The sequence below is a fragment of the Apis mellifera genome, linkage group LG13 (genome assembly GCF_003254395.2).
Source record: "Apis mellifera strain DH4 linkage group LG13, Amel_HAv3.1, whole genome shotgun sequence".
NCBI classification, from domain to species: Eukaryota; Metazoa; Arthropoda; class Insecta; order Hymenoptera; family Apidae; genus Apis; species Apis mellifera.
In genome coordinates this window covers 8,279,655-8,295,750 of record NC_037650.1, presented here as the reverse complement: position 1 = coordinate 8,295,750, position 16,096 = coordinate 8,279,655, and the positions used below count along the sequence as shown (strand labels likewise).

The window sequence follows — 16,096 nt, the reverse complement described above, 5'->3', positions numbered from 1 at the left end:
CTTGAAAAATCGGTCGATCAGCTGATCCTGAGCATTCTTTACACGTGTCAAAAAATTGATCCTGCGGGAACGCTCAGCGTATGCAATATCATCGTCCCTTTTTGTCCCCCTCGAAAATTACCATCTAGTCACTATTCTCGGTGCAGCACCATCAATAACGTATCCCAGGGATCAAGCTTGCGCGCGGCACTCTCTTCGTGTGCATCCATCTCGCTACATTCCTCCTTTCAAGGCTGCTTCTGCCATCCGCTTGTAAGTAAAGTTTCTCTCCTTTTGCTCTCGCGTTTCTTCTCAAGTAGTCGCATGATTTCACTCGATCAAGCGCAGAATTATTTCAATGAAATTGGTACAGAGAAGGGAATCGTGAACCCAGAAGAAAAGAAAAGAAAAAATTCGTTTCTTATTTGAATAATTAAGTTTCAATTCGCACTGTATGATGTCTACTTGTTCCCATTTATCTATCTATCTTGCACCGTAAAAGAACAAAATAATAAATACGTTATAATGACCAAAGGAGAGAAAATTTCAAAGACTGTCTTCCACCCTAACTCAAAATCTATCTTTCAGACACCTAATCGTGCACCGCAAAAGAAAAAAATAATAGACACGTTATAACGACCAACCAAAAACAAGAGAAAGCTTCAAACACTGTCTTCGCCCCTAACTCAAAATTCATCTATCAATTCATCTACAACGTAAAAAAAGTACAAAGCGTGGCAAACGCGACAATATATCAACCTCCCTAACACCCCACTCTCCCTGATCCACCCAAAAATTACCCTGAAGCGAAACCGACTACCCCCCATCACTCGGCCAACAACCGGTGTATCCAACCGCACATCCTGTTCATTCTAATTAAAAAAAAACGACACCCAAGAACCATCACGCTCGACCAACACTCCCATTCATCAAACCCTTACCACTCGTATATCTCACCCTCCAATTACACCCAATACTCGATCTGCCTTTCCCCGAGACTCGAGAGGAACCACTCTCTCTCACTCTCTCTCCTTCTCTCTCTCTCTCTCCCTCCCATCTCCTTTTGCTTTCTTTCTCTATGTAGTTCACATCTGACGCGCGACGCTGTATGTCGATGTCTATTCGAGTCGCACGCAATCCGCCCGGACCATAAAGTTGCACGGGGCCGTGGTGGAGGTACGACACGCCGCGGGACAGCGCCAAGAAGTGTACAATGCTGTGTACCCCGTGTCCGTGGAACACGACATGCCCATGCGGTGTCCAACAAATGACGGGGCCGACGTGTGTGGTCCCACCTGCGTGGGTGTCGCTCCCTCTCTCTCTCTCTCTCTCTCTCCCTCCGTTCCGGACGTGTTCTAACCCCGTTCCTCCTCGGTATGCTATCCTCGCCTCGCCTCCCCCTCCGTGTCCCCGGCCATGGCTATCCGCGTCGTTCCGCCGTGTCTTGACACGGGCATGGATCTCACGGGGATCTTCTCGCCTCCTGACATCCGTCTTCCTACGAAAATAGGAGAGAAGAAGGAAGAGAGGAAGAGAGAGAGAGAGAGAGAGAGAGAGAGTGGTGGTCGCGCGCGACTCGCAGGCGATCGCGTGGGCCGAGCAGAGATACGGCTGCGAGGATCACGCGCGCGACCTCCTTGATCTTTCTATTACCGGGATCTCCGGAGATGGGTTATGGGGGGGTGGTTATGAGCTGGTTGGTTCGCGGATCTGTGGGTTGATCGGCGAAGGGAACGAAGGAGTGAATCGATGAAGTAATCGATTCTGGATTAATTGCAGAGAGGCCTAGCTCGTTAGGAGAGGATTGTAAATATAACTATAAATATTGGGTTGGCAACTAAGTAATTGCGGGTTTCATTCATAGATGGCTTCAGTTGAATTTTTAGGTTTGCGTAGTTCAAATGTAAAACACATTTTGTTATTTGATAGTTGGCAATTCAGTTGTCAATCAGTAAAAAAAGTTTTTTGATCGGTTGCGTAGTTTTCGTTCGTTGAAAAATGGAAAATCAAAAGGAACATTCGTCATATTTTGCTTTTTTATTTTCGCAAAGGGAAAAACGCATCGCAAGCTCACAAAAAGTTATGTGCTGTTTATGGCCACGAAGCCTTAAAAGAACGGTAGTATCAAAATTGGTTTGACAAATTTCGTTCTGGTGATTTTTCACTCAAAGGCGAAAAACGCTCTGGTCGTCCAGTTGAAGTTGATGACGACCTAATCAAAGCAATAATCGATTCGAATCGTCACAGTACAACTCGTGAGATTGCAGAGAAGCTTCATGTATCACATACATGTATTGAAAACCACTTAAAACAATTTGGCTATGTTCAAAAACTCGATACATGAGTTCCTTACGAACTGAAAGAAAAGCATTTAACGCAACGCATTAACAGCTGCGATTTGCTAAAGAAACGTAATGAAAATGATCCATTTTTAAAACAATTGATAACTGGCGATGAAAAATGGGTTGTTTACAACAATATCAAGCGGAAAAGATCGTGGAGCAGGCCACGTGAACCAGCTCGAACAACATCAAAAGCTGGTATTCATCGAAAGAAGATTTTGTTATCAGTTTGGTGGGATTACAAAGGAATTGTCTATTTTGAACTCTTACCACCCAACCGAACGATCAATTCTGTTGTCTACATTGAACAACTAACGAAATTAAACAATGCAGTTGAAGAAAAGCGGCCCGAATTGACAAATCGAAAAGGTGTTGCATTCCATCGTGACAATGCAAGGCCACACACATCTTTGGTCACTCGGCAAAAATTATTGGAGCTTGGTTGGGATATTTTGCCACATCCACCATATAGTCCTGACCTTGCACCATCTGATTACTTTTTGTTTCGATCTTTACAAAACTCCTTAAATGGTAAAAATTTCAATAATGATGATGATATCAAATCGTATCTGATCAGTTTTTTGCTAATAAAAACCAGAAGTTTTATGAACGTGGGATTATGATGCTGCCTGAAAGATGGCAAAAGGTCATTGATCAAAATGGGCAACACATTACAGAATAAAGTTATTTAGTTCCATGAAAAAATTGTCTTTGATTTTCTAAAAAAAAATCCGCAATTACTTAGTTGCCAACCCAATAGTAGCTCGTATCGTAATTCGAATTTTGTATTTATATATATTCGACAAAATATTATTTGATTAATCGTATATATATATACGTATCCCATGTCCTGTCCAATTTAATTCAATTGTTATTCGTTGTTCGGAATAATTTCTTCCTTCTTCTCGCCTCCTCTCCATACTATATTTATACGTGTATTCTCGGCGCGTAGCGGCCATCAATTTCCCCTCAAACTTTCCAACAAAATTTTCAATTAAAATCGCGGCTATAACCCCCGTCCCTCCCCACTATGACGAAGTTGGAGGCGTTACATCGCTTACAACGAGCCTCGTTTAAATCTGAATTCTAATGCGGGACGCGTAGTCGCCGAAATGTTTCTCAACCTCGTCTGAACGGCGAGTACACCCTCGAGACCGCGATGGCTTCCGCCATCTGCGTAAGCACGAAAATAAGTAGCGACGTAGGGGTGCAGAGAAAGAGAAATAGAGATAGATAGATAGATAGATAGAGAGAGAGAGAGAACGTTCCTTTCCTGTGGGCGTTTGAATAATCCGCTCGTAAAGTTGGCGGGTGTAGAAAAGGATTGAGCACGCAGCGCCGTCGTGGCCCACGATCATCGTTCCATTATGGGGCACGGGTGTGGAACGGTAGACACGATTCGTATTAATAATGGGATCGTTTCTCACCGCGCGGATACGTCGAAAATGAGATTTAGGGAGAGGGGAAGGGGAGGGAGAGATGAATGGATTCGACCAGGATTGATCCAGTTTTGGTAACAGTTCGCGTGAAAATACGGTGAGGAAGAATATTACACGGGGGCTACACGTGGGTGGACGAGGCCGCTCGTAAAATTGTACTCTGTGCTCTGGAAAGGATGCCTGCTCTTTGCAAAGGAATAATAATGGCAATATTTCACCATGCCTCTGTTTGTCCGGTTCATTTTCCATTTAACGAGAAACTTTTTCTCTTCCTTTTTTGCTATAACCGTTCTGTGGATTCTGATTGTCGAAGGATACTTGGTCTGCAAGGATACCGCGTGAATCTTTTCCATCCTATATTGAATATTTTCCTTCGAGATATTGCGAAATCGAATTTACGAAGAAGGATCTGTTTCTTCGTTCCTTGTATGGAAATAAATACTCTAGGAAAAAAAGTTCTTTCAAAAATCGAAGCTCGTACGGATTATTGGAAAATTCTTTCCGGGATTATTGAGAGGTGTCGGTGAAGAGATTGAAGATAGGTGGCAAGATAACTGTCAATAGCGGGAAAGAAAATGTAAATTCCGTGACATTGAGACGTTCGAATTCCCGAAATGTACGGCAGATCGAGAAATCTCGAGGAGAGTAACGAAGATCAGAAGACGAGAAAGGTGATCGAAAATCGCTATTTTTTTTTTTTCCTTTCCATTTCAAAATTTCAAATTAAGAAAGACACACTCCGTCTCCATCCATGGAGATAAAAGATAAACAATGGAGAGAGACAATAACCAGTCGTGACGAATTTTGTTTTCACCCAGGGTGGCTAAACGATGAATCCGAAACCGTTCCAAGTCGACGTTAAAAGCATAAAAAAACCGTAAGACGCACACCCAATTCGTCACCCGACCAATCAACGATTCGATCGCGCCAGCTGCTCTCTCTCCCCAGGTAAAAAGTCGAAAAGAGAGACAGAGAGAGAGAGAGAGGCAGAGAGACAGAGAGAGAGAGAGAGAAAACGATAACTCTGAGAGAGCGTGAAGAGGATTGCGTCGTAACGGAGGATCCTTCGGAAGAGGATGTCACGAGATAAGAATTGGAAAGAGTGTCAGAGATCCCGGTATTCGAACGGGACGTGCAGGTAGTTTGTAAACTCCTATATCCTGGCACGAAGTTTGGGACAGGACGGGGGGATATGTTTTGAATTTTAGACAAGTAGATGTGCAGGAAGATACACAGGTTTCTGTAGGCGCCCCTTTTTCGTTGCGTTAGGTGTTGCTTTAGGCAAGGGTTCTCGAGAAATAGATAAATATCCTTTGGTTACGTTTTGAAACAGGAAGTGGGGGGCTACGTGGGCGGAATCCTCCATTTGTTACAACGGCGCCAATATGTTGGCCATCGTTTTCGTATTTCGCACGGCGATGAGATTTCTCTTTCCTTTCGAGAGACCTCGGTTCTTCTGGGTTAAACCGAGTTAAATAAAGAGGAGATGAAGGGATTGCCTTCCAATTTCCTTTCCCTTAGATTTACAGATTTTCAACATTTTTCTCGCAACATTCTTCGAACAACTATGATCGATGCAGAAGAAACAGTTTTTCAATGTTTCGATCTTTCTTTCGAGAACTTGAACGAGAAATTTTCTGAATATTTTCTAATTCTTTAAAAGAAATTATCTCTCCAAATTTGTTTCAAAAGTGTTCGATACCACCGAGAGAGGTATAATTCCTTAATTGATATATCGTCTGGCATTTCTCACCCAACAAATTCGACTCGACGAGAACATCTCTTCTTACGACAATCGACCACTTGATAACAGTTTTTTTTTTCTTTTTCTTTTGGGAAACACGTGCTGTCGGTATTTCATCCGCTCCATCGAAACGTGTTAAAGGAAATACCAAGTTGTCCAAGTAGACAATGAAGTATTCGAAGTGGAGAATCTGCAGGCATCACAGGTCGGTTCCTCTTTTCCCGTGACGACAGAAAAGGAAGCGGTGGAATCCGAGGCAGAAAAGGAACTTGCGAAATATCTCAAGTGGTCACGTGTGGAAGCGGCTCTTTCGCCGTCATTTATCGAGAGGCAATCGAAGATTTCCGGGGCACTCGAATGCCGCGAGCCACTTTGGGAAATGCCATTATCGAGCCGACGCACTCCACAGGTCCGTTTCCGATCTGTCACCAGGGTGGCGAGTGTGGAAGCCGCGTTCAATCGTTTCCAAGCGTTTCTCAACGTTTCTGAACCGATGGCAGGATGCGACCTCACGCCTGGCGCGACAGTTTCTAGCCGGGGTGTCAAGTATCAAGCGAGGAATAGGTGACATAAACGCTTCCTTTTTTTTTTTTCCTTCTTTCTTTTACTCGGATCTAGGGATTTGCTGAGAAAGGAAGAGATATTTTGTTTTCTGAAAAGGCGAATTTTAGGAGTAATGAAATTTTAATTAATATTTTTATAGAATTATAGGAAATCATTATGACTTGATAAATTATTTCAATAATTTTAGAGGTGTAATGAAAGAGTGGAAATTTTTAGAAGGAACCCAATAATGAAGAATTGAAGTAATGAAATTTTAATTAATATTTTTATAGAATTATAAGAAATCATTATGACTTGATAAATTATTTCAATAATTTTAGAGGTACAATGAAAGAATGGAAATTTTTAGAAGGAACCCAATAATGAAGAATTGAAGTAATGAAATTTCAATTAATATTTTTATAGGATTATAAGAAATCATTATGACTTGATAAATTATTTCAATAATTTTAGAGGTGTAATGAAAGAGTGGAAATTTTTAGAAGGAACCCAATAATGAAGAATTGAAGTAATGAAATTTCAATTAATATTTTTATAGGATTATAAGAAATCATTATGACTTGATAAATTATTTCAATAATTTTAGAAGTGTAATGAAAGAGTGGAAATTTTTAGAAGGAATCCAATAATGAAGAATTGAAGTAATGAAATTTCAATTAATATTTTTATAGGATTATAAGAAATCATTATGATTTGATAAATTGTCTCAGTTTTGATTTTAAATGACGAGTTGAATTTTAAAAGTTTAATGAAGAATATCGAATCCTTTGATCCATATATTGATAAATTATTTCAATAATTTTAGAAGTGTAATGAAAGAGGTGTAATAGAAATTTTTAGAAAGATGGAGAACCCAATAATGAAGAATTGAAGTAATGAAATTTCAATTAATATTTTTATAGGATTATAAGAAATCATTATGATTTGATAAATTGTCTCGATTTTTATTTTAAATGATGAGTTTAATTTTAAAAGTTTAATGAAGAATATCGAACCCTTTGATCCATTATTATACATATTAATAATTATTTCCAGATTCATTTTTAGCGGAAAATTATTTGAAATTTGAATAATTAATCATAGAATTCAGCTGACGATCAGATTTCATTAATTATCATTCGTCTGGATATTAAATTCATCGTAAATTCACTACGTGTAGTTTAACGAGAAATTCAAATTCTTTCGAGTGTTGCAAGAACGTTGGTCCGGAACCAGCGGGTTCACTTACCGCATACTCTTTGATGCATTACGAATGTTATCACGTGCTAGAATCTCAAGATGCCCGAGGTTAAAGAAGAAATTATGAAGTATGGTGTGCAGTATCACATTTGCATCGCAGAGCAAGTGGAAAATATGCAAGATGTGCGAAAGATACTTCGCAAGAAACTTCACGAAGAACGCGTATTGTGTGTGGATATCAATTAAATGCTAATTACTCGTTTTCATTAAATTGAGTTATTCAAAAATTTTTCACATCGATACGCACAATTTAATTTATTTTATACAATAATTATATTTTTTTTTAAAATTTATGTTGCGCGATTCATTAGAGATTTTTTTCCCCTTTTTTCTTTTTTTAACACAGATTAATCGAAAAATTGTTTTTCTCTCTTCAAATTTATTACAATAATTTACATTTAATGAATTCCGTTGATGGAAATCGAGAGCTTCGTACAAATTTTCATCATAAATTCTTGAAACCCTACCCTTAGACAATTTACAGCCAGCAATAAATTACTCGTTATGAAGAAAAAAAAATCGACGACCATAATCGAGCCAAGTATTAATTATTTAACGACCATTTATTTACTTCTTGCATACCGCCTTTCAACATGATAGCCATGCCTTGTATATTGATGTGTACAATACCTTCTCAATGACGATTAAAGACTATAACATAAATTTTTCATGCACGTATATCTCATTACACGTTGCGCAATTTCACCAAAATCTTTTTAAAATTTGATACCAATTGAAAAAAATATCGTTGAATTAATTAAAATTCCTAAATACCCTGCAGTATCGCGTAAATAATTATCGTTGTACGCTGTATTTTCTCCTCTTCATCGTGTGTTCAACGAGACATTTAACCTGCGTTACACACATCAAATGCATCAACCACGGTTCACTTCAATATTTTGTTACCTCATCCCGACAAGTCTCGTCGCCAATAAGTTGTGCGATGATTTTACAACTAACCGGTACCAGGACATAAAATCCCAACTCGACTAGAGGCTCCTTCAACTAGGAGAACGCAATTGTTTTCTGTTTGATTCATGTTGTTGTAAAGTAATCGAATTTGATGTCCACATCGCCTTATTGAATCAAGATGATCGAAGAATGAAAGAATTATTGGATGGAAAAACGATTAATAACCTCTGGTTGTCGTACTTGATTATTCTTAATATATAAAATAAAATATCGAATAAATATAATGAAATACTATTCACAAAAAAAGAAAAAATGAAAACAGCGATTTTTAGAATTCCTTATACAGAGCACATAATTTTTCCTAAAAATTCCAAACTTAACAGTTCGATCGAATTTCTTTTCGAAAAAAAATTCTGAAGAAAAAAAAAAGAAAGAAATTTCTACGTCTTCCAATTAGCGCAATAATTTACACAAGCATCGTGGCATCTGATACGCGGAAAGAATTTTCCACAGCACGCCACGATGAGATGGCAATAAATTAAATGTTTCTTCTCGATTAATTATTTGATATCGGAATCTCTCGCTGGCTGAGATCATAAGACTTCGGCGGAAAACGAATCGGTCGCGATCCTCGAGGATAACATTAGTTTTATCAGATGACTCTTCGTGATCGTGATCTCTGTTAAACGATCGAGAGTTTTATCGATCATCGTTGATCTTCCAGTGGAAATTCGCGAAATTTCTTCCTCGTTCTCTCGAGTCGAGATAAAACGATGAACAATGTAAATAATAAATTCTCTCGAATTATAAAAAAGTGAAACGTTGATAAGATATTTTGAATTGAGAATTTTTTCATAATTAATTAAACTCGAGAAAGGGAAGTTGAAAGAAAATTTTATCTTTTTGTTCTCTTCTCTTTCTCTTAAACATTGTATGAAAAATTTAGTTGTTTGTGAAGTTTCGGGAAGAAGATGGCGAGAAGTAGATTGAGCAAGATGAAATGGAATTGACTCGCTTTAGAAATCTGAACAATTTGCAATTTGATTGGTTGATGAATAGAAATGGTTATTTTACAGTGGAACGTAAATTTAGTAAAATTGGAATAATACCAGGAACGAGTTGATTTAATTGGAAAGTATGTATGTATATGAAATATCCTGAATACAGTTAGTTCATTAATATCGAATGTACCGTTGCATTTAGATAACTGGTTAATGAATCTGTTTGAATAGTACGCCATATTGTTCTTCTACGGAATAAGTAATATTTCCCGAGTTATATTTATCGTAGATATTAATAACACACATTGTCAATCTCATTATATTTGTATAAAAATTTTCAATAATAAAAAAAATAAAAAATTATCTATCAAAAAAATTATAAATGATTTTAGACTCAAATCGTACATAAATGATCACGTATTTCTTATAATCGATGATTTAAAAGAATTATACCATTTGACAGAAATCCTTGATAGCTACGTAAATCTGCTTAACTCTATCTTGCTAAACTCTATTCAAATCCAATCAAGCAGACGCGATCAACGCGATAAATAATCACTGAATCGTCCGTTGTCCATCCTATACGTGATCCATCATCGGCACGATACGTAATCGATCGTAAAGTACCTTGGATGGGATCCTGTACTCAGGAGAAGGATTAGAACGAGGTGGAATATATACTGCATTCCGCGGTTCATGCAACGTCATTCGAGTATTAAAGATCTCCTCTCCTTTTTTGCGTTCGATACCAACAGGTTTGATCTCGAGTTTCAGTTTATCTGCCCGGCCACGAAGCACCTGTCGCGATGTACCTTATTCCTCGTTGCGCATCGGCCTTTAATGAGACCCTTGTAAACAGGAAATCTTATCCCCTCTAAAGAGAAATTGGGGAAAGAGAAAAAAAGGAAAGGGGAAAAAAAAAAGGAAATGTATATATTCCCCAAGGGAATCGATTCGGTTAAACGAGTCGATTGATAGTATGAGAGAGAGATTGACTTTTGTGGTATGATAAAGATTTGATTTTTTTTTTTTCTGTATGCGGTTTCTCCTTTTTCGATCATCGAACGGGTGGGAAAAGGAAACGTTCGAGGATCGATGCGACAGGTGTTCTCGAATATCGAAGAGTTTGCCCCTTTCGAGGAAAATATTGAACTTTTTCAATTTAATTTATTATCTATTATTAGATCTCTCCAATTTCACTCTCATAAATAAACAATTTCACTTCGGTCGAATAGTTGAATTATTCACCAAACTTCTTCCCTTCTGTCCAAATGTTTAATTCATCGCTTAGAAAAAAAAAAAAAAAGAAAAGGAGGAGGAGGAGGAGGAGGAAGAAAAAATTATCTTCCAGAGCAGAAAGGCGGTGAAAAGAACAATATAATACTCGACACGTAGCCCGAGCTTGAAAAGGATCACGATACGTATCTCGAATAAGGTTGTTTTCCATTCCCCAGGACTAAATAGAAACGTCCATTGTTCGTCGATCGGCCATTTTCATTTAAAACGCATCGCTTTCAAAACTGTTCTGGACGAGTCAAACGACGTTTTCCATTGGCTGTGATTAATGCTGCTACATATTTCCTTGGTTTACAACTCGTGGCACACAACTCGTTGTTCCGGCCAACACGAAACCGTCCCGCCAAACCAAATCCAGAACGGAACGAAATCTCAGAAAAGGATTCCCCAGGAGGAACGTGACCTGTCTCCTCGATACCAGAACCAGCCACGACGCATTTAAATTTGACCGTCTCGCGTTCGTGAGTCGCATAAGTTCATCTCAGCCATGATCCCCTCGGATCTGTTACACCGTGCTTAATCTTGGGATTTAATCCTGGCCTCCGGCAGGGAGGGAGGGAGGGAGGGAGGGATCCTCTGGAAAAAAATATGTACATAAATATCCTTCCTCGGGAAGGATTGCGCGATTGTGTACCGTTCCATGTGATATCTTTTTAACTTCCTCCCCTCCCTATTCCCCCCTCCTCCCCTTTCTTTCTTTATAAATTCCTTTAAGCGGATTCCACTTTTCGACGGTGCCACGGTTTCTCGGAACGGCAGATGGAGAAATTAGAACGTGTAGCTTACTCTTTTCTTTTCTTCTCCTTTCTTTTTTCTTACAGGATTATTTTTTATATTCAAGGCCACTTTATAATCTCCAAAATTTAAAAATTCCACGCTGCATTTTATTCCATATCTCTCCCATTCCAGGTTGTTTAAAGCATCGTTAAAATCAATCGGAGGATCAATGTTAATTCGACCGATGTTTATTTACAAGGATTACGAGAGCTCGCTTTAACACGAGCTTGAAAAAAACGATCCTCCTCGAGAGGAAGCGTGTGTACAGACACGAAAGTATCGGTGAAGTGTATAACCAAATTACGCCCCCAACCCCTCCCTCCCTCCTCCACATCCAGAAGAATCCCTTGGCCTCCCTCCACCGCCGATAATAAATACCCTCGATATCTCGGCCAAATACCAATATCCAATATCCAAAGGCATAACCCCGGCACCGGGGCGAATCAATTTACGATCGCTCATTAAATCGAAAACGGAAATCCACACGCGGCGCGTCCTTTACCTCCCAGGCGTTGCCCGGGCATGGTTTATCTCGCCGCGACTCGGCCAACAAGGATCACCATTTACAGGTACCAGTTTTTCCCCGCTAACATTTCTGACACACCTCCGCACACCGATCGTCCGCCATCATCTGATATCCATTACACGAGCCCGGAACGAGCTCGGTATTCGTCTCTCCGGGCGTAAAGGATACGGTAAGGTTCTCCTCTCCCTCTCTCTCTCTCTCTCGTTCGCCTGTGGTGTCGTCCTGTTTTCGTGGTAACCTCGCCAACGCCTTCGTCCTATTATCTGTCTCGTCCAGGACAGTGTTAGGTTACAGGCATTACCAAGGGGACCGGTGGAGATAAACGGCACTCAGGGACAAATGCTCGCCCAGGAGACGACGAGCGATAAAGCGCGTCCTCTCCTGGCTTGGAACAACCACGGGTCCCTTTCCAGTTTCGTACGGGGAAACATGTTGAACCACGAGCCAAAACCCTCCACCTGCCTCCACCTCGCCCGTGTACCAGCCGAAATGGTACTAAGTGCTCCACGATTACTGTACGTTTTTATTCTTCCTTCCCTCTCCTTCCCTCCCACGGTAGTATCTGGCCTGGACGGGACGGGACGGATCATCCGAAAGCGGGTTCTCCAAGTGGGATTCCATCGGTGGTTCCATCTCCGGTTGGCCATCCCTTCGTGATAATCGTATCGCTTGTACACCGTAATTGCGCGAGATTATACCGTGGAACGCATCGGTGAGAGCTGTGTTTTACAAATTGATATTGAGACGATGTCGGGCGGAGTGGAAGAAGAGGATTTTTTCCGTTTTTCGGATCGGAATTTTCTTTTTTTTTTCTCGAACTTTATAAGATTTCGTTTCGTCTCGAGGAATTCTATTTCCTATTATTATTTCTTTTTTTACCTGCTACTGTTCTATTAAAGAGGAGGACAATTTAATCAAGAAAGAGGGTTATGAGAAGGACGCGGTTAAAAATTCGATCTAAAAATCTTCCATTCGGATGTTGTAAAATTAAAAAAGAGTCAGTCAACCGAGAAACGCGATGCGACCGGCTGGTAACACGATCCAAAATTTTCAGTATCCTTTGGGAGGAAGATCAAGGTTTCTTAATTTCTCGCGTGTCCACGCGAGATAAACAACGGTTCTGGAAGGAATTCCAGAAACCTGCATTCTCCTCTTTCCCCCTATTTTTTTTAATATCACGGTAAGAAAGAGGAAGAAGAAAGGAGAACGACTCGAACGTCCCACTACATCCCAACAACAACAAAAGAAAAGAAAGAAAAAAGGAAGAAGAAAACCATCCTCATCCACTTCCATTTCCACTTTCATTTCATTTTAATCGAAGAAAGAAAGGGGAGGGGAGGGGAGAGGAATGCGAGGGAGAAAGGGGTCACGCAAAAGGCTTCTCCATTTTCAGAAGAATTCGTCGGTGTATGTTTTCCCCGGCCGACAGCGCAAAAGAAATGCAGATGTCGCGCACGCATTCTTCCCCCGGCTGCGGACGGACAGAGGGCTCTCCCTCTCGTTAAGACAAAAGGGAGTCCGCGGAGTCTTCTTTTCCGGAGCTGCGGACACGTAGGCATACGTCTTATGCCCGGTTGTATGCAACACGTGTTGCCCCATTGGACGTCCATCTGTCGTTGACAATAGCCTTCTCGCTGACAGGCTGAAAGGCGAACCGGCGGCCGTGCCTTATATGGCGCTCCACGGTAAGTTCGTACAATAAACGAAAGCCGCGCATGCAAATGAAGACCCGTGGCCAATCAGCGGGGTTGAGGGCCTTTCGCCAAGGATTCGACGCGATAACACGTTTCTCTCGCCGGAAATTATATTGCCAGCCAACGTTTCGAAGATAAGTCGGGAATAAGTCGGGAGAACTTGGTGCTTTCGCTCTCTCTCTCTCTCTCTCTCTCTCTCTCTCTTTTTCTCTCTCTCTATCTCTCTCTGTCTCAGCCGAGGTGTTGTGGTTGGAGATCTCGCCCCGGAGATGACGTTCTTCGATATGAATATTTTCTTTCTTTCTTTTTTTTCTTTTTTAGATCTAGAAGGATAAAACGAGAAGGCGAAGCGAGAAATATTCTGCCTCGAGATAATTATCTGGCCTTCTTTTTCAACGAGGGAGATTCACAAATGTGTCGAGATTACATATTTCTCGCGGGGATGATGTAAATTCTCCACGTCGATTTTAATTCGGGAAGAGATGAATAAGTTAAACAGGCTCGTTTTTCATCATGCAAGTATTAAACCATTTGGAGGAACTCGATAGAAGATAAATTGATTTATAATCGATCGAGGAAAAATTGGTAACGAATCAACTTGATCGAAACGACGAACGTGCGAAGTAAGGATCGAAGCGTGACGTGGAGGAGGTTCCCTCCTCGAGACAGGTGAGAAGGAAGATTACAGATTATGCTTAGGACTTGACGCGATTCGTCGTAATAATTCCGGGAATAAGAGGGAAAGCCAGGTTCTATTCGTGCGCGGCGAAGGGAACGGTAATCGCGGCGATATTTAACGGGATGCTGCTAAAGTAATGGCCCCTTTAGAAGGGGGCGACGCCGCAATAACTTACGAATTACAAATTCAAGCGTTGCCGCGCTGGTTGGTGAGGGCACGGCACTCCCATAAGCCACGATATTTCACGCCCGCCGGTGGACGTTGGCCATGGGGTACGGTATCGCATCACCCCAACGAGGATAAATCGCCGTCAGGAAGATCTTTCATCAACTTTAATTCTTCCTCTTTCTTATTCTTGTCCTTTCCTCTCTTTCTGTTTCAGAGAAGTGACTGTTTCGGAGGAACGATATCTCACAAGGATTAACCCTTGAACACGCGGGAGATGATTTCGGTCAGGCGAAAATGATCCAGGAATATCCCGATTTCTGACGATTAACTTCCGTTCTTGGATTCTTTCCTTGGATTACGTGGATGTTTGGAAAAGGATGATCCTAATTGCTTCAATTATTTCTGTCTTTTTTGGGGCAGAAATAGAGGAACGTTAATGAAAATATATTCGATAAATTTCGAAGTTAATCGTATGTTTTGTAAGATTCGTGTAGTAATTATATGACAATTTTTGATTAAACAATTTAACAAGAAATTGATTATTTATTTAGCAATTGTGTCGAAGAGGAAAATGTTCAAGTATCATTTTATTTTTTTTCTCCCATCGCACAGAGTGCAATTCTAGGAACACGTTTACATCAAAATCAAAGATCCTTCTACGAATTGAAATTAAATCATCAAACCTTTAACCAAACCAACCTCTGTTGGACGATCGTTCGATAATTTCGAGGTTGTGTCGTTTCGCAGGATATCGTTTCAAAAGAAGAAAAAAAGAAAAAGGAAAAAAAACACGTTTATACGGTTTCTAAGAAGAAGAGGAAGATTAGACAGCGAAACGACAAGATGGTGGAACGTCAATCCCGGAGCCCGTGTATGATAATTCCACTGAATTTAGTGGAATCGATGGAATCGTCTTTCCTGCGATCCTCGTGGCATAAATTTAGACTACCTGATCCGTGAAAGTCTCTCTGTTTCTCGGTTACTCCGCACCGAAATGGAAATCTATTGGTCCACCGAACGAGGAGAAAAAGTGGACGAGCCAATGGACGAAACATTCCCCGGCTGGGGATCACGAATTCGGAGCTGTTTCACTCGAGCAAGCATATATCATGTTCAATACCGTGCTATATCATAATTCCGTTGGCCCTGTATTCGTGATTCCGCAGGATTTTCGCCGAGATTTTCGGCGTTATAGCGTTTCGCGTTACGGTTTTGGGAGAATTTAATATTAATGATAATATATGCGTTTACGGTGGTCTTCTTTGGAAACGAGATTGCGAACGAGTAGAAGTGGAAAAAAGAGAAAGAAGAAGAAGAGGAAATAAGAGGGAGAAATAAAGAAGATAGATAAATTTAATAATAAAGAAAGAAGAAAAAAGAAACGAAAGAAAAACAATAAATTGAAAAGCTGAGAGGAAGAATTGTATAAAAGTATAATCGATAACAAAAGAAGATTACAAAGTAACGATGGATAAAATGGAATAACGTGGAAACAATTTTTCTTTTAATTGCTTAATCGATAAATATAAGACTCGACTTGACGAAATTAAGATTAAAAAATAATTCGAGAAATAATAATTTCATCACCGTCCATCACCGCAATTAAAGCGTCGCATAATGCGTTTCGGTTGTTCGTCACCGTGTAAATTTGAAGCAAAAAAAACTAAATGCCTTACATCTTTCATTGCAATGCCCAATTTGCGACTGGGTGGCAAAGATGCGCCCGTCGCATCCAA

At 40.3% G+C, this 16,096-nt stretch overlaps 1 protein-coding gene across 4 annotated transcripts in view; it reads left to right on the top strand.

Annotated features, from left to right (window-relative positions):
* LOC102655449 overlaps positions 1-15,688 on the top strand; it is a 297,465-nt gene extending 281,777 nt beyond the window's left edge. For 2 of the 4 annotated variants that reach the window (XR_003305984.1, XR_003305985.1), the window contains 2 exons: positions 13,835-14,182; positions 14,575-15,688. The gene's annotated coding sequence lies outside the window, so the exon portion shown is untranslated. The remainder of the gene's footprint in view (positions 1-13,834; positions 14,183-14,574) is intronic. The other 2 variants (XR_003305986.1, XM_026444803.1) reach the window with 1 other exon arrangement.
* The last annotated feature ends 408 nt before the right edge of the window (positions 15,689-16,096 follow it).